The sequence below is a fragment of the Varroa jacobsoni genome, unplaced genomic scaffold (assembly GCF_002532875.2).
Source record: "Varroa jacobsoni isolate VJ856 unplaced genomic scaffold, vjacob_1.0 scaffold_1111, whole genome shotgun sequence".
Classification (NCBI taxonomy): domain Eukaryota; kingdom Metazoa; phylum Arthropoda; class Arachnida; order Mesostigmata; family Varroidae; genus Varroa; species Varroa jacobsoni.
This window is the reverse complement of record NW_019214013.1, coordinates 19,387-39,655: the sequence shown is the minus strand read 5'-3', so window position 1 is coordinate 39,655 and position 20,269 is coordinate 19,387.

Here is a 20,269-nt window from a genome sequence, read left to right as displayed (position 1 = left end):
CGTTTTAACCTACGATAATCATTGGAACATATCTAGCCTCTCTGTGATCGCCGCCGTCTAACTGAACACGACGGATTAATGCTTGAAACATTATGATGAATGTTATTATGTAGATTGAAATGTAGTTTGAAGCTGTTCCCCGTTTGTGATTTTCTAGATGAGGGGTCGAACTTCCTTCACTGCCAGCCAAGTTCCGTAGTCTGCTGAAAAGATCGTTTCGTCGGAGCGTGTCGAATTGCGTTTGATATTGAGCTGTCGGGAATATCAACAGCAGAGGATTTCCTTAAGTAGTAGAAGAAGTTCCCATGAAAGTAGGCTCAATCAGTCCTTTCCCCGTTTCTAAGCTTAATTTGGCAAAAAAAAAAGCAGTTGGTAAATCGACAGACGTTTGAGGAGAGGTTATCCGATGCGTAGTCATACGCCATCCGTTAACTCAATACGTCACTGTCGACGATATCAATTGCCGGGTAACTTTTCTCTTCGTATACGTTGTCTTCCGCTCGTGTTTGCCAACTAATTTAAGTAGCTACACGTGCGAGAACGCTAGTGCAATTACCACGCATATAAACCATGCTTTTATCTGATCTTCTCCAAAGCCTCGTTATCAAGCTTTCGCTTTTGTTCCATTGTAAGGTCTTGCGTAGCATATGCGAAATGTGAACATCCCTGGGTCCCTCCTTATTCCGGTCCCTATACGTTTCTATGTTATTGAATAGGAGTCAGTTCCTAGTTCTCTAATAAAAGAAGTCAATTAAAGGCTTACACGCGATCAACCATTTGTACATTGTGTCACTCAAGTGCCCTTCAATGTAGTCCTATTTCAGAACTTAGTCGAGTCAAGCAATTGATTCTGTCGTCATGCTCGTAGTGCTCCATAGTAAATCCAGAGTGTGAACGCTTTCTATCCTTCTTGAAACTATATATATATGCTATAATATAGCTTGACAAAGATCGAAATAGATTGGTTTCAACATAATTCCTCTCGACACTGAGGAGAACGGCCATTTCTACCAATGGGCTTCAGAAAAAGCAAGTTCGAAATAAACTGTATCCGTATAAAGTCTCGGCTTTAACACTTCGCGGACGTTTCAGTATAGGTGGGGGGGGGGGGGGGGGGGGAATCAATTATGATCTGTGTGCACCCACCTAAGTATATGCGACCTTTTTAGTTGATCTTTCAGCTTCACAGCGCTTTCACCCATCGTTACCTACGTAATAAAGCACAAAGAGTATGTTTGCATAGAAAGTTTGGTGCCGGCACTTTATCTACACTTGAATTAAAAAAAGCAACTGAACTTACTCGTCGTAGACAAGCAGCCGGTACAATATTTTGGTAGCAAAGAATGCCTACGAGCTGTCTTGAATGTCTGGCTCGGATGTGTATCTCTTTTATGGGTCCCAAGTGATTACGAATTAAGGGAGAACCCTTTGCGGAATCACGTCCTGACTCCTCCCCGGAAGGGATGTATTTGATTTTGGGGCACCGATGTTACTGGTTAAGGCCTACTTCGTCGAACAGTCACAAGTAGTAGCTAGAGTTGGTGCAGCAGGCGTCACGAGAGCTTCGCTTAAAATCTCGACAGCTCAGGCATTGGCTGACCCTTTTGGCACTGTTCTCTTGGCTAACTTTTCTGTCTCTTCAGCAGCAGCAGCACGTTGGCTGGCCGCCGGCTGTTCCTGTCCTTAACGCAGGACTCGAGGTCCTTACTCTACTAGCCTCCGCAGCTCTTCTCCACTACCTGAGACCGCGGACCTTGACATGCCACACTATTTCTTCAGCTTACCTGAAGCTACTCTATAGACTTCGCTGCTTTGAGCCATATGGATTCGATTTGTTTCGAAAAGTTTTAGGCTCGACTTTTGCCTAAGTTGACCTTGGGAAAACGAAAGCTTAGGCAAAAAAATAACGAAAAATAACGCTCGCTATGCTTACACAGTCATATGTCAGCACACACACGACCGCGATCAGAAAACGGTGAGCGATCCCTAGTGAATTTCGTCGAAAAATGAGAGACTTGCCGAAACATAGGTGTCTCTAATGCAGAGGCCCCTAAATTACATCAGGATGAACTTCTTCGACCCGCGACCCGATTGGGGGTAACTTTATACTCCAATAGGGCGACAAAGTGCTATCGAGCCAAAAAAAAAAAGCCACTATAGAAATTTTCGGTATCACGAAAATAAAGTAGAACACAGTGGATGAACGATGGAGAAGGCAAACAAATCAATCAGCAGGTTGTCGACGGGAACGCAATCAAGAAAAAACTAATAGTAGTTGGAAATTGTGAAGTTTCTAACCCAGAAGGGTTTCCTGAGAAAAAACGGACTGGTCTAAATGGGAATTTTGGTCGTTCGACGTAACCGTTCCTTTATTGAGCGAAGAGAGTCGCACGAAGCGGGAAGAAGCAAGTGAGAAAATAGATACTATATGAGTCTGAAACGCGTTATCCATTTTCATTTTATCATTCACTTTAATCGTAGTAATATAAATACATATTATACTATCACACAATGCGATATTCCCTGGATCAGAGCAATACCTACAGGTATGTTGAGGGAATTTAGGAAATACACACGGTTAGCAATGTTTTCGACCGGCGACATCACGTAAAAAGATCAAAAAAAAAAAAAAAAAAAACAAAAAAAAGGACGAGGAAATGGTACATACTATAGCTTTCGCCTCGATGCGTCGACCAGAAGAGTAGCTAATGATGGAATAAGTGTCACAAAGAACGATTATTCTTAAAGGTTGAAACGCCTTTGCAAAAAACGTAAATTGAAAATCTTCTTACCTCAGCACCAGATATTGGCGACTACCGGTAATATATTTTTTCCTACCCACGAAACTTTCGGAGATACCCAGGACTCGCCCCAATATATGTGACCCCATCATCAAGTGCATATATAAACATATATCACTGCAAACATATATATACACTGGCAAGAAGTTGATTCAAACTAACAATAATGATTATGACGACATTATATCTCTGTCCGAGTTTTTTTTTTTTTGACTGCGATTATAATCATATACGAAATGGGCACCGAACCCCATGTGGATCTTAGACATATCTTTGTATCTCTTCAGTAACAATGCATTATGGTGCAGTTTTATTTCTCATTGCATTATCCGCTGTCGCCTAATATTTGCAGGTCGTTTCGATCGGACACGTAATCGCTTTGGCCTGAGCAACACATTTGTGCCTTGATCATTTACAGCTGATGACCACATGACCAAGTTCGGTGACAGCCAGTCCGCATAGTCAATGTAGAACAGCTGTTGAAATCTATACCCCGGACCGATGATCTGAGGAGAACCAAGACGACTTCAGACTAAGCAAAACATTTACTAGAGATGTTGAAATAGATATGTCTGGCGGTGCGAGCTCAAAGCTCATGAGAAATTTCGAAATAACATTTGATCTGCTATGGCTTATGTATAATGACTTACAGAACGACGTATTATAGCATGTTTAACACGTGCCATTTTTGTTGGGAATATTGAAAAAGGTATACATGTCTGACTCATTCCCATATTAATTCGCAGCTATATAAACATATTGCAAGATCCTAATTAATATATCTGATATGAATTAGGTTTCGAATCGAGACCCTATAACTCTTTGCTTCAATACAAATTGGATATATGGCGTGCAAAATGCAAACACTTTAAGTTTCCATATTTTGATAGATAAAGCTCGAAAAAGATCGCTTAGTTGAACATTCAAAATAGACACCTACGTCTATCCTAGGTGTCACAGGCGGGACGAAATCAAAGTTCTGCTTATTTTCTAAAGGCTAAGGTCGACCCCCCTATCCGGGAACATATATTGCCAAAAACATGCCACACACAACAAGGGAGTCTATGATCTATAGATAAGGCATATAATCTAGGATTTGACCTACATTGCCCTCTGAGCTAACAAGATCTATCTATACCATTAGGTCATAGAACAGAGAGGTATGTGGCTGAAGCTCTCGAAGATCCGCATGTTTAGAAGGTTCTTTAAATATTTTACTTTATTTTGAAGGCAGGTTGGGAGAAATTCCTCAGCCAGGGCCAAAGGGAAGCTCTGCAAATGGCCAAATGATTTGTGCCATGATGTTGTCTTGGGCTTCACAAATGAGAGCTGAGTCTTCCCGAATCGCGATAACCTTCTTCGTACGTTTTACTATATTTCATCCAAAATCATCGAGAGCACGTCTGAAAATAGTACAAAAAAGTTAGTTGCTTACCTTGGGGTATCCCAGTATTTAGCTGGCCTGTATTAGTATATGAAATAATTACCCGTAGCCTGGACAAAATGTCGCTAGGCTATGGAACTGCGGCTTTGTATTAAAGTCTGATCGCAGTTTATTTTTTCTAATTAAGATGAGCACGGGCAGCTGTCAGGATTATGTACTCAAACATGTTTAGACCTTCATATGGTGAAATAGATAATAATCTCCCATGAAACGATGTTACTAATCAACCATGCTGTAGGTAATTCGCTTTATGTAATAAACCCCAATAAATGTCCAATACCAACCAGAAATAACTATCTGCGTTCATGCCGTTGATGGCAACGCTTTGTCATTGCCGTCGTATAGGAAGAGGACAAAGATCGAGCCGACACAACCCAAGAGCACAAATCTTGACGTGTGCAGTCATTGCGTTACATTCGTTATAACTACGTTAGAGAACTAACTTCTGTAACGCAACAATACGCTAATCAAGCTTCGACTATTAGTCTCTAGAAGATTAACAGAAATGGAATAAGCTGTCATCGTACCCTTTCTAAAGATACCACTCATGTTAGACTCTATATAAACTGCGTTTGTCCAAATGCTATTTGCGTGTTTTTACTTGGCATCCAGTCATCCGTGAGGAAAAAAACAGTGGAAGAGTTAAGTAGAAGGAGGATGTCTGCTCTTGCGAACAATAACAGCATCTCGACGGTTTGTTTGACCTGGCTTTTTCTCTGCACTCAACACAAACCTGACGTTAAGTATTTGGGTGGATCGACAGATGCTGAAGGCGGCCGTAGGCGCAAATGCGCGTTGAAAAAATGCGAAAACCTGAAATGGGCCTGCTGCTTACTTCTCTAAGCCATTTTCTCCACAATTTCCTTTAGAGAGCGAACGAGGCGACACACTCACAAAAAGATTCTAACCGTTTACTACATGATGACAGGAACAAGCTCAGTGGCTGGCTAAGGGACCGACCAACGAAATTGGCGCATCGGATCTTTCAGAGACAGACAAAGAAAGCAAGTCACACGAAAGCAACGATACGACGGTGACCTTAGCCGTACCCCAGCAGTCGCTTCTCTCCCTCTCCGGAAGTCGTCTCAATCTCTTCGTTCCCCAAGCCAGCCTCCCCTTCCTGTGACAAATTACAGGCACGTTACCTCTGACAACGGCCGCTGTCTGCGACCAGTTTACGGCTTGAACGAGGACACGGCCACCACTGCCTCTGTACGGCCGAAACACATCCCTGGGTCTGTTCTTCGGCGACTTACCAGTTGACGCTAGACCTAGTGCGATAGGCATGGCAGCAGCAGCAGCAGCAGCAAAAGAAGAAAGAGAAGCAGAAGGAGCAGTTTCAAAAAAGCTGGCTCAAACTTTCAAAACTTGATTACTGTCGCCGCTGCTATGGATGCCGCCCGTGCCCTATACGACTACCCCCGCTGTGGTCCGTCCGCCCCACATTATCCTACATATTCGCAGCCCGTTCGGTTCGGTAAAACCGCATCTGCTTCCTCGCTTTTTCTTTTTCTTTTGTCTCTCTGCGCAATGCGACACGGTTAGAAGCAGAAAAATAAATGTGAAGAAAAATCTTTTTCAAATCATACTAGATTACAGCCGAACGTCGCCAAAGCCCCCCATATCTCCGCATATTATTCAACCACTGCAGACATAGGGACTACCCTACTACTACCCACGTCAACTGATTTCGGACGCCACTGGCGCGACCTGACCTTGTTTAGTGATTCAACTTCGATGCTGTGTGGTGAAGAAACTATTTTTGGAATGGGGAAAAACTAGCTGGGTATGGGTGACTCAAATCCAGAGCTTACCGTCGTCGTCCAAGCTTTCCTCTTGCCCTTTGCTACACAGAGCTTTTTGTGTGTCTCTCTATGAATCTGTTTGGCTGTACCCTATCGGTCTAGTAATGCGTACCCATATTACAAACAACCTCTTTTTCTTTTACGGGAAAAGGTGAATAGGCACACGCATGCGTTGTTTTTACACAAGACCGACCACTTTTTCTCATGTCGAAGGCTTCTCGAACTACAACTCGCATGTATTCACCTTCATAATGGAGTCTTCTGGCGAGCATCGTTATTGTCGGCGTTGTGGTTGTGTCGTGTTTTCCAGCGGTGGAAGGTAGAAGGCAAACAGGGAAGGACGGGAAGTAAGCCTGCTCGCCTCAACAACGTCCCAAGTAACACCTAATGATCCTGCGATGAGCTAGTCAAAAAGTCATTCTGGTTAACTAACAATGGTGGTAGTAGGACCACAAACATAGAGACGTGTTTACTTCTTCTTCCTGTATGTCTTCCTCCTGATGACTGTATGTACGCTATATGCACATACCAGTTGTATTGTCACTGCAAAGGACTACTTGAAGTATCTGCGTAGCGTGCGTTTTTCAAGCGGGTCAGTTGTTGAGGTTTTCTGTTTAGGTTAATATGGGCCTTCGCTCTCCCTGTCTCCCACTCTGTACTATTTGTGTTGTTTGAGTAAACCTCTCCTAGCTTATGCGGCGCTCGATTTTCACTGGGTGAGAGAGAGTGAGTGAGTGAGGGTGAAGCTTCATCCGGGTCCGGAGACGACAACAGCGTGCTTGAAAATATTATTGTTGTTGTTGCCGCTACTGTTGTTGTCCTTCCGTAGATAATGTCGGTCCGAATCCGTGGTGCCACTTGGTAGTTCAGCTGCGCTATCACTCTCCCGGGGACGAGAAGGCAAACAAAGAAAACGAAGAAAGTGAAGCTCACTGACGCCGCATCGTCATCCCTGTAGCCCTCACGAGGCACATGCATCCTCGCTGTCCGATGCGGCTGTATTCGGGTAAGTAGCGGCACTCGTGCATCTTTCAAGGGACAAGGAATTAACGAATTTTTCCTTTGTTTAAGAAAGAGGATGGATACAAATCCATTTTCCGCTGTCGACGAGGACGCTGAACGACATCAGTGGGGCTCATACGTGGATTCACAGGCGAAGGCCGTTGTATGCCAGCAACAGTGGTAGCGGCTGAATGGCGACATAGTTTGCACGCCGCAGCACGCTGAAAGGGCGCCGGTCGCTTGAGCTGGTGGCTAACTCATATTTAATGAATGCTGTTTGCCTTTCCCCTTTTCTACAGAAGCACGATTCCATTTCTTTCCCTCTCATTGTGGCTGCATGCCAGCGAGAGGCTCACGCCGCCCCCATCGTCGCCCCGTACCCTTGGCGCACGGCTGCCTCATCGTGTTCTTTGCCGCAGAAAGCTCCACCGCAAGACTAATTAAAGCGCTGAATAATAGTTGTCAAGTTTAGTACTCATTCCTTTAGTCGCTTACTGTCCCTCATCGCCACTGTTACTGGTTACCGCATTGCAACAACAGTAGCTGCGGTAGTACAGCAATGGCGACCACCAAGTAGCTGTTTTGTGGTAGAGGGATGCGTTGAGACGAGACATGATGTGGCATATGGAAACGACGGGAGAGGCAAAGTCGACGAACGAAAGAAGCCAGTTTGAAAGCTCGATGTACTACGAGCGGGGAAAATAAGCGGGCAGGTTGGATGGGGGCTAAAAGGACCGACCACGAAGCGACGGCAGCACACTTGGAAAGTAGCGAGTGCCTGTGCACACCTGCCATTCACGACTGTTACCGCTATGAGGTTGTCGCCGCCCACTCTATCTAGCTACAACTGCTGATACTGCTTCTGCGACCGCTGCAGGCTACACTATTCAGCGATAGTGGGGCTACGGCGTGTTACCAAACTGTTCTGAAAAGCCGAAGAACCAAGAATGACGGAAGGCATCGCAATGAAGGGTTATTTTCCGGGAAGGGTGGTGGCGTGAGGTGAAAACTGATAGAATAACGACAGCGTAAGGAATGGGAGACAGAGGTGTAGTTTGTGGTGTGAAGCTCCGTCCATGTAATGGCAGTAGTGAGTCAGTATCTATGGGGTGAAAACTGACGGACAAACATAACAGATGGCCTTGGAAGGCGTGATGTGCCTTCTATGTAACCTATAGTTCTGCCTAACAGTCACTCGCACGAAGTGTGCGGCTAAGGAACGGCACTTGTTGTTGCTGTTATGACCATTGCTTTCATGGACGTTTTTGCCACCCTACGTGCGAATAAATAAACCGTCATGTCTTTCGCGGAAGATCTATTTTAATATGTCGGCTTTTGTTGAGAAATGAATCATGTTTCCCTAAGTACGTTCAAGGTTTTTTAATGTGAGCACTTAGTCGCCATATTAGCCTCTTAAGATGTCTCTACCATCTCCATTTTTATAAAGACGCCGCTATTTGCTACCGTGTTCACTAGTCAATTTTTTCAGATGATCTTACAATAATCTATTGCATCGACTGTGTCGTAGCGACTCTGTTATCTTCAACTCGATCGATCACCGCTCCCTACTCAGCGCAGGCGGCACCATAGTTTCGGCAATGAGATAAGCCTTGAAAGCCTTCCGTACATTGCAGCGTGACCACCATCGTCATATAATATCATACGAACTAGTTGCAATGACTGCGGCAGCATTCGTTGCCACCGTTGACGCCGCGACCGTCATAATGTGAAGCTCTTGAGGCAGCTTATATTAACCCTCTGCGCCTACTTCGCCTCAGTATATTGACCACTGCATGCACCAGAACCGAGATTGTGGTAACCATTGGCCTTAACCGCGCAGAAGCACCGGCAAGCGAGCACTTTGTTTTACATGACAGTTAACGATTGCTATAGTGTCATTGCCATTGACTTTCATTTTTTGCTTTGACCCTTAACGGCAAAGATCTCGTTTTTGCTCAGGATATAGGTATGGCTTTGGTGAGCTTCTCCTTTGATGGAAGTATCAGGACCCGAACTTCAGCAACAAAGAACAGGTGACCCTGACAACGACGGAGCCAGGCGAACGCGTCCGTTTGAGTCAGTTAAAGCCGTATTGTCGCGGGAAGCTGACGGCTTTAACTGCGTGCATCGGCAGCGACACCACGTTTATTGGCGAATGTCACACGATGAACGAAAGGAACTGTCAGGGAACGTTAAGGGAAAGATGACGCGAAATAATTGGAAGGCAGGACAAGATCGTTTATTCAGAGGCCTGAGATCACTAGGTGATTGGTATACTCTCAGTTGTTCTCGGTGCGAAATCAATGGTAGTAATGGTAATAGGGTGATCAAGCGACAGCGGAGGATACTTTAAGCCATCGAGGCCAAAGCGGTGCGTTATCTGATGTTGTTACTCCGGTGGAGTCACGAACGTCGTTTTTCGTTACAGGGGCCTATAAGTGCTGTGCGAGAAGGCATCGAGGACACAAGTCATTAGGCCTGTTGGAGGGGTGCATGACTTAAAAAGCTAGATACCAGTATACACCATATTACACTATTACATTACTTATTTCGCCGCACCGCTGCTGCTAGGGGCGGAGCAGGACGTACATAACCTAGATCGTCAATGGCAATTCTACTACCGCCACAATGCAATGAAGATGGCCATACTTCAATAGGGAAAGTATTGACGGATCGGTATAGAAATGAATTACTGAGTGTCAGGCCGCAGGCTTTGGCTTTATGATTAGACGAATATTGTGAATCGAACTAGGACAATAGTCGATTAAAATTCTCTCTTAAAGCTTCAAAGCCATACACGGCTATGGGTATACACTGTTTACGTACACGTCGATGGTAACAACTATAAAGGTAATTTATTATACAATTATGAATGGAGAGGACCTTACCATCCGTCGGCCTAGATCTAAATTTGGTCAATTCAACAGTGAGTATTTTCTGTCGGATTGTCCTCCTCAGTTTTAGCCGAAGCTATTTCAGGATACACATTTGTATTGAATGTATTAAATAATGATAATAATATAACAATTTACGGTATCAAGCAAATAATTGTCCTTAGTTGTATGGTATAATAAACTGTATCAGTAAGACGTATGTGTTCCTACGTGTAGTAAGAGTTGTAGCCAGTTTCCTCTACAGAATCACGTGGGTGTGTATGGAGGTTCTGTGAACGACCATTTGCTAGCTAGCTTAGGCTGTACAGAAATGCTATATGAGATAAGTGTAGCTATTGTATTGTTGTGTGTACGTGGCACTGATGGCTGATCGTCAATTCCTTTTGCGCTCCGTCGTTCAGAGTTTGTCCAGGTGGTTTACGACAGATCAGGTCACCCACAACTATACTTTATCTGTTCTTTCCAAGCAATTCCTACCTACGAACCCACCACTAGATGTCAGGTTTTCTTTGAATTTTGGAAAAGTAGAAATGATTAAAAATATTTTCACCGCGCCTGCTAATCTCACTGATCGCATCCTACTGCTAGCTATGATTGCGCACATGTTGCAACTACTTTGTTCATTATAGGAACGTTTGTGTCGTACTGTGCTTATTAATGGTGTTGGCTTCTATTCAACATGATTATTACCACCGCAGAAGTGGTACCCTTTTAAGATAAGAGTCGACAAATCGACTTTTCCACCTTTATCATTCTATATCAATCTATAGAACTGTTTATGAAAAATCAGAACTAGACAGGCAATGGTAGCTGGCTACAAGCAGCGGCTACGTACGATTTTTCCTTTCGTCGGAAATGGAAACTTCGACCTGTTCCGCCTGTTACGTTGCCCTTCTAGCTCTAAGCGGTAGCCGAAGGAATACGGAATTTTCCCAAAAGAATGAATTCTCTTTGCTTATTCCTCGCCTCCGTCAACTGACTGCTTTTCACAGTTGAACAGCGGCAGAGAACTCCCAGCGGTGCAGTATATGGAGCGCATATTATAACAGCGGCAGACTATCGTACCTTGGGACCCAGTTGTCAAGGTGCTTGAATCGTATGGGGCGTATACCCTTCCGAATGAAAAAAACTGGTCGGGACCCTTTTCGGCAAAAAGGGACAGAAAGTGCCCAGCCACCACGAGGTTGTCCTAGTCAATTTTTATACCGCCATTTATATATCTATATATATATATATATACAGTGCTACAATTATGAAAACTATAACATATTTGTGATAAAATCTCTACTACTTTGAAGGTATCGCGTAATATTCATAATGTAATTTGTAGACGGATATTTATTAAAATTTTGCTGCGTTTTCTTTTGTTCGGAACGGATATTCTCAGGGACTATTCACAATATATATACACAATATATATTTTTTTTTTTTAATGTACAATGCATCAAGTCCATGGCGTATCCGCCCCCTTAAAACGAGGAGGCAAAAACTGACGTTTTGTCGTCGACACATTGAACAAAGTGGACGCCTAACTTACCAATGCTGAACGCACAAAAACACAGCCTAGGCGTCGCAGCATCACAGCTCGGGTTTCTGCTTATTTTGGGCTTAGAAATTTGTTCGTACAGTCTCTTTAGCAGTTCAGCAGATACATTCCGACTTCACTATAAAGAAAGCTGGCGCATCTATGTTTAGCCCATATCTCACCACAGTCACGTCGCGTATAAGCTTTACAAATCAACCGAATCAAACTTGCGTCTGATCGTTACTAGTAACGTAATTCGGGTCTGAGCAAAAGGCGATTGATCGAGTAAACAGGAAGAAGAGAGCGATACGAAAAGGGCATTTTTTGTATTTGTCTACGGTTATCTTTGTGCGGTAGATTCTATGATAAATGCCTTGCTTCACTTGGCGAGGCACGATCGAGTTCCCGCGTCGTCTAAATGGAGCCGATAACGGCCTGCTAGCTGCGAGTCATCCAGACACCGAGGCAATTAAAAGGATTTTTGATTTTGCGGAACAATTTCCTCCTGACGTCGGTTTCTCCCGACCCATGTGTTCTCCTTCCATAGCGGGTGCCGCTGTTGCCACCGTGTCAGCCGCTTTAGTAATAGTCAGCGCTGCCTTTCTTTGCCGCCAGTCGACGTTCGCGCGCACGTAGTCGTCGCCGACAGCGCACGGCTACAACGACGCTCAGCATCATCGGCTATGCGGCGGTCATGAGACGACTTAGGGCCATTGTTATAATCGAGTTTACTATGCGACAGAACGACGTTGGTTTTTTGTACGTCGCTAGTGGTGTGTTATTGATTCATTTTTTTTCGAAACGATAAAACTCTATTCTTTCATTAATGCGACATACGCTCGCAGACGCAGTCCAAAAGTCGGCATTCAAGTGAGTCTCACTTTAACATTGGCATCCTCCGGCGCTCCCTTTCAAATTACGAGGGCAGCTAGTTGCGACACAGAACGACGCAAATAGTCCTTTAACGGTACCGAATATCGTCACAGCATAGAACAAAGGAACTCACGGCTGAGAAAAAAAATAGAAGCGGATCAGACGAAGTGAAACCGAAACGCTGAACCGCCGTTACTAAGATGTCGACGGCCAAGCCGCGTCGCTGTTGCTTCGAGGCTGATGGAGGCAGGCGTACGGCGAAAATGTAGGGACAGTCATAGTGAGCCTTGTCTATATAGGCAGAGTTGATGTTTTTATGGGGTGAACTGTTAAAAACTACACGCATACCTGCCAGTAGTAACAGTTTGCGTTTATTATTTTGGCTGTTGTTGTTGTTGTTGTTGTTGCTGTCACGTTACGTATCGCGCTTGAAATCTTCTGTCAGCGTCGGCACCGCCGCTTCCGGTGCTGCTGCTGCCATTAGTGGCGCCCCAGCGGTCTCATAAGTTTCACTTGTTTTCAATCCACTGTTGGTTTTATACAATATAAATTTTCCAACAACAATCTCAGTCGTATTATAAAGGACGACAACGTCGACTCCGACGTAGCAAGTAGCAATACACTGGGGGGACTGCTGCACTCACATGATCATCGTCAGATTATGCGGGGGACGTAAAAGAATGAAAGGGGACTAAAAGCTGCAGTCCTGAAAATTGCGGTCGTCGCTTACTAGTCGCATCGGCATGTTCTGATGCTGTTTTTGCTGTTGGTGAACCTCTCAACAGTCGTTTTCAAGGGGCGCGATCGTTTTGGTAGCGTGCGCAATAACGCATCAACGTCGTGCGGTAACGTTTGCTGTCATTCGTCCTGCCGTCACTTCCGTTCTTGCTGATACGGCTGATGCTGCGGCGGGAAATCCCGCTTTTTATTTCGTTGCCGCTGTGTCTCTTTGCTTCATCTCATGGATGGCTTGTTGCGCTGGGTTTCAACAACCCAGTTGTAAATACAATACGTGTTTGTAGTTGCTTTGGTGGCAGCAGCGGCGGCGACAGCAGTGAAACGTCGCTGGTGATTGGGAGATTGAGGAGCGTAAGTGAGCGGTGACTCTAATTAATTGTCGTGTGTAAGGTTTGTGATAGCAACAATGGCTACCTTCAGCGGCAAACTATGACACTAAAGGACTACCACAGGGGGATAATGTCCGGCTGCATAGACGGGGCAAGCATAGATGGCTGGCGGCAGAGCCAATAATAGAAGAAAATCACAATAGAAATGATACGAACTGCGTGTCTGTGTGGAACAAACTGGGCACGAGTAATCAAGCACCCAAGAGACCTAGATGCTGGCCAGCCAAACCACTTATTTGAGATGCTATTAACACTCGCAAATTGATATCAGCGTTGAATCGTGTCTCGTACATGGCTGACTGCACGTAATGGCAGATGCCTGTCAATGAGGCTGTTGTGGTGGTCCGGCGCATTAAAACAAAACGACTCGATAAGATAGAAACTTGAACGAGCAGTTGTTTGTGGCCAGACTTGAGAATTCCCCTAGAAAGATATGTTTGGATAATGACTGACGTCTGATTGACAATAACGCATATTCACCGTCAACGGTCGATCAATGACAAACGTCCCTTGAGCAAAGCAGGAGCTTTCTTTCTATTGGTTACCAAGCCACAAGAATAGGTTACGCGACCTATCATAGATTGAATAAATCAGTCGAGTTCAACTTAGATAATTAATAATAATAATAGCAGCACTTACCTTATTTAAATTAGTCAGCATTGACTGCTGACTACAAAAGCCAGCAGTTGAGATTAGGTGATTTAAATAACAGGAAGAACGTGCCAAAAACCCACTGCTTACGAGTCCGTAGAAACATTTAACATAATGAGACAATATTATAGTTTGTTCTGCGTCCGAAACACTAGAAATCGGTTGCTTTATCTGTTATGATCCGGTAAACTGAGCCGAGAAAGAACCCTATTTGTTCTTGCGATCCCTGATTTTTTCGCGTCCAGCATTGTTCAGGCATATCGTACCATAAAATGTGCAAGCTGCGGTTTTGAACAGCTACTTCCAAATCTAATATTGATCGCTTTTATGCAAAGCAGGCCCATTGTCGATATTTCGAAAGTACTTACGATTGTTTTTTGTCGAAAAAGAAGGTTACTGTTGTGCCGTTTCAGCTCGCGTAAAATAGCAAAGTTTCCACGTTACTCTTTAGTACCTGATCCCCCGAAGGACAACACTCGATGTAAGCTATCAACCAACCGAACTTGAATTACAGTTACGCGTGTTTCAAACAAGAACCTGCCTCACCTTGCCGTCACTGTTGTTAACTTTCATTGCCTAGATGGTGGCTACCAATTCTCTTATGCTACGAGAGTTCTTATTACTAATATTACCAGTACCATCATGCTTAACGGCTGTAGTAACCCTTCGTTTTGTTCATTGTATTTGTGTATGTTCTTAAACAAAATAACCAATGAAGGGCCGACTGGTTAAAACCTCACCATCGATAAATTATCGGCATAGAAAACGTGACCCGTTTCACAAATCTGTCCCCTCATCATCATCATCATCATCATCATCGTCGCATGACGATTGCCGCTGTAGCATTGTAGGGAGCAGTCGTTGGGGGCATCGCTGTCGTCGCTCCCTTTGCCCTGATCTGATCTGAAGAGCTGAGCTTAAAATAATATCGAGTTGCGTTCACCTGTCAGTACTGTTAATGCTGCCGTTGCCGATGGGACGTTTTCTTGACGATTGGTGGTGGTGCTGCTGCTACTGCTTTGGCTGTTGTTGCTATTATTATTATTATTATTATTACATGGGAACAGCCACCATAAAAAAGGATCGAAAAAAATGGAGAACCAGTTCAACAAAATGCGTGAACACGCGGTAAGAGCACGATTCATTCTCTCGTATTCCTCTGATCCGCTGAAGAATTGAAGTAGCAGAATTCGATTTAGTAGTACTACTACAACTAGAATATTGTAACAAAGGCAACCACAACAAAAACAACAGGGAGTAGAAAGGGAATCATGTTCTCCCCTTTGAATCACGATCACAGCCATAACCCCTAACCGACCTCTTGATCCCTTCATCCGCAGCAGCAGTTCCTGTTTCACCCTGTCCCTGGTACTCTGGGCACATCACTCTGCCGCATTTGCTGCCACGTTACGCGCGTCATTGGGCTGTGACGGCAACGGTGTGCATCAGATGAAACAGGCAAATTCAAGGTAAAGAAATTAAATTGAAGCTGCATAGAACCGCAGCCTGCATCACCAGTGGCGCTTTTTGTCGTTGTTGCTCCGTTGGTGTGGTCACCGTTATGGAACTTATTATATTATTATTGTCAATGTTGTTATTATTACCAGATTTCAAGATGAAATTATACTATTTTACCCGACACCGGTTGGACGGAAATGACCAGAAGACAAAGAAACCACCAATTCGAACATCAATGTTGGCTACATCAACAAAAATAGTAGGAAAATCAAACGCCCGGACGGGTTAGCGGCGAAGACACTGACACTCAGACACATAAAGCCCCTTTGAGTTTGCCCCTTGTCTGTAGACAAAATTCGGCACGAGCGCTCATCACTAGCAACTGGTTTCCTTTCTATTCGGTCTGCCAGCAGTTTGGAACTATTGGGTCAATAGTAAACACTGTTTCTGTTCTGACTATTGCCTCTGCAGACGAATCGAGTGCTTCGACGCGTGCAGTAAGTTGCCCAACTGTGCACTTTTTGCTGTCATTGTGTTGCCTACAGTAGGCAACACCCGGTCCGCTAAAGTTGGCGGCCGAAGCTCCCGTCCCTGCCGCCAACGACGTCGACATTGCTCTGCGGTGGTGGAACGATGCTGCGTTATGCCATTCTCTTCATTTCTCGGCTTCTGCTGCTGATGCTGCAGTTGTTGTGCATATCGGACGACGTAATCCAGCGCAGAACAGAGATGCGATTTATGTAGGAAGGAGTTGCATTGGGCAAAACATGCTGGAGGAATATTATCGCTGTTACAACAAACATTTCCCCCCTTCACTACAACTACCGTCACAGGAAGATAAAATTCTAAAAAAACACGCACCCCGGTTATTTCTACAGGTCCACAAGTATATATGAAATAAAATATGAAAGAAATTTGCCGGTTTTTGATGATCCACATTTGCCCGTGAATTTGTGACGACAGCTGCTGCTGCTGCTGCAGACACTCCCTCGTTCACCGATCCGCTCTCTCGGTGTTTTTTGCTTGTTCCCCTTCTCTCCGCTTCCGTGGCGGCACAAGTCTTGTAGTTGTTGCTGTTGGTAGCGTCCTTTATGAGCATTCACCCGAAACGGGGTTTGGCGAGAACAACTGTGCACCAATGTTGTATTGCACGCAGCTTGGTTCTACTGCAGGCGAGACCGGACGATGACGATAGTGAACAGTTGAATGCAGTAGCGCGGAGAACGGCTTGGGGGCGTCGAAGGATTGGGCATGGGGACACCAGCCCATCACAAAGCATTCCATTTCATCTAAAAAGGAATTAAACAGGAATAAGCTACGGGATGATTCTTCGAGTCACATAAACCAGATTGGCTCGAAAGACTGTTTGCGGCCTGCTTATAAACCGGCAGACCGTAAGTAGTCCCCAATTATACAGAGACATTTTTTAAAAGCCTTTATAATATTTCATCGATAAATAACTATTTTAGAAACATCTATAATGCCAATAAGTTTAGGGTTATGCCTAAATAAACTATACGTATTATCTCACTGTACTTTACTTATAGAGCCTGTCGCCCATTTCTACTCCTAACGACATGTATGAGTCCATTAACTAGACTAAGGAAAAATCCAGGACCACTTTGTCTTTCTCGCACAAGGAGAAAGTGTTCTGTTATTCTTTCGCCACCGTAGTATATTTGTAGCACGCGAACTGCGTCGTGGCACTGCATGTCCTAGGACACGTTTTTAAAAACTTGAATGTGACAATGGCCTCATTGGACTGTCACCTACCTGACAACTCTCAGTTACCGAAAAAAATTATTTTTTGTTACTACTAGAGAGTACAGAAGTGATGCAGAAGTCTTTTGCTTCCGGCTAGAACCACTCACCTGGGGCCTTGTAGTTGGCCTACGTGTAATATAGCCAGGTATAACTGTTTATATTCAGTACTATTCACGTAAATCAGACTCGTACCCGAATCGCGTCTCATAAGCCGACGTGGGAGTGTTTTCAATTTTACTTCTGAGTAAATTCTAGAAGCGGTAATATTAACTAAAGCAATGCTACGTCAAATATATAATAAATCACATGCTATCGATAGAACTGAACAATTTTTGTCTAGGCAGTTCATATATAGAACTATAAACTCTCCTTTTTTTTTTATTTGCACAGTTTTGGGGTGGGACACGATGAACCAAATAGCAGAACCTATTTACACACATAAAGCTTGAGTTCCTGCACTCACGTTTAAGAGTAAAAACTAGCGCTAACTGAAAGATAGGATCCACTGTAGATTGAACGAGATGAATACACATTTATACAGCGTGCAAAATAGGGCCATAGCAAACATCGTTAAAATGTTTACCTTTCTAGAAACGAAACTTGTTTTAGATATGTATTTTAGCAAGTTCAGCCTGTTTAGCCCAGAGGACCGTATCTTCGCCGTAATAAAGTCTTCTTATCGGCACACGCTTGACAACTCTGGAAATCTGTTGGCGAAATTTGTCGTCATTGTTGTCGTTGCCTTCCCAGTCTAAAAAGGCTGTTTTTCGCAAACCAACCACAACTTTGGCCTTCGGTATCGATATCGGAGGCCGCTAATGAACAGAATAGCAGACACCTTTCTACGCAGCGGGAAGAAGCTGAAGCAGGTTGCTCATCTACTTAAACGAATACCTAAACGTCGCCAATGCTGTCTGAATATGCGTGAATCGTGAGGAGGGTCCCCGCTGAGGAGGAGGTTGGTGGCATTTTTGCGTAGCCATAACCGCCATTTTCGCTTCTGCTGTCCCATCTGCGGCAAATTCGAACGCAGTGTGTATGCAGTGCAACGAAAGATCAAAATGTCAACATGCTGTAGCAAACACTGAAACGGAATCACGAATTTGAAGAACACCCTAAACGGTCGGGCTAAAGTTTCAACGAAAGAGTACCGGTGTTAGAAAATATTCGGTCGAAGAATCCAGCGAAGCTGCCGAAAGGAGTACGCGAGAGACTTGTTCGGTGTTGCAGTAGGACGCGATCGAAGTCTCCGATGTCTGCTATGCTTTAACTCCGGGGATTCGTGGCGCTTGCAACTACGATGTTGTATTTAGGCAAGACGTCGCTAGAACTGGTACAGGTGGGTAGCTACGGAATCTGCTAATCGGCCGACGTTCGAGTCCGTGACAGCTGCTAGTAACTAGCACGCAAGCCGCCTTCCGTCCACTGACCCGTCATTCGTTTTGTGCTTCATTTGTACTCTTATTTTGCGATTGTGCTGATGTTGTTAGCGGTAACGGCCACTGCGACAACCACAACGAGGCTTCGTACCTCGTCGGTCGCCGCGATGGTTGTTATCAACATACCGTTAGACGTTTAGGCCGCCATGCGTGAGAAATTCGCACGAGAATTCGGGTTACTTAAGAAAATCCCTCTGACGCCGAAACAGACGCGTTCGTAAACAGTGTAAAATGGGAAAGAACGAAGCGTTCAAGTGATTTGGAAAGGATGATTTCGTCGTTGTTGCTGATGCGTCACAAAGTTATTGTATAGAAGGTAGACATTGGCCACCATTCGGTACGTGGCACAGTTCGGTGTGCCGATTAATTCCGATGCGGACAGAATTGACTGCCACGGAGTCGACAAAGCATATGTATACGTCGAGAGACTAATGCCTCCTAGTTGATTCAGCCTTGTCCTCGTTGTGGTGTAGTGTGTAACGTGTGTGCTTGTTAAATTTATGGGACAAGTGGTCGTCTAGGTTCGAATCCGGTTGTAGACACACACGCTTTCGTGCTACAAGCCGGCGGTGTTGAAAATCGCAATGGCGGTGCCGAAAGTAAAAGAAAACTCGAAGTTACTTCGGCTTGAGAGCCATCGTAGAAGGATTATGTAAAGTATAATGATTAGAAGCATACCAATGAGGACCGATAAGTATACAGGGAGAAAAATGACGCGATACAGGTATTCTGTGATGAAACTAAGCCTTTAGAAATCAGTTACTGAAAGATAGTGAATAGCCATTCTGTAAAAAGAGACATCCTGAGATTTTCTTGTCAATGTACGGTTATATAAAATGATACAGACCTCCGTTTACAGGGTGGAAACCTAATGATAGATTTCCAGCAGCTTCAGTCTTTAAACTAAGCTCGGCAGATCAACAGAAGTAGAAAATCTTACTATAGAAGTGTAGATTCGTTAACTGAAAAATAAATGTCGACCTGAGAATCATTTTTGGTGATAAATCAAAGATGACACAAGCCTTGAAAGTAGCCTTAAAAAGCTGTAGGACACCCATAGAAACATGAAAACAATTTGGAGTAATTCTATTGGAATTTAAAGAAAAATGTACGCTTACAATGTATAATTCAAAACGGTTTTATACATCTGGAAAAAGCAAACATAACTTATTCATCAACTGCGAAAAACTGCAATATCTTTATTTCAATTTAATTGATTACCTTGAACACGTGATCCAGTTATACGGGTAAAAGATTTATCCGTAAAAGATATGATACACCGCATTTCAGCCATGGATTCCAAGGTTGATTCAATGCTGACGTCACGATAACCCAAGCATTAACGAACAACCCAATCCTATTCACCCCGATGTGCTGTACTTAATGAACTGCTGGGCCAATAAGGGCTCAGCGAGAGACTGCAGTTTACATTTGAACGACGCCTTCAAAAACTGTAATGGTAGCGTTAAAGCACACGTGTAAATTT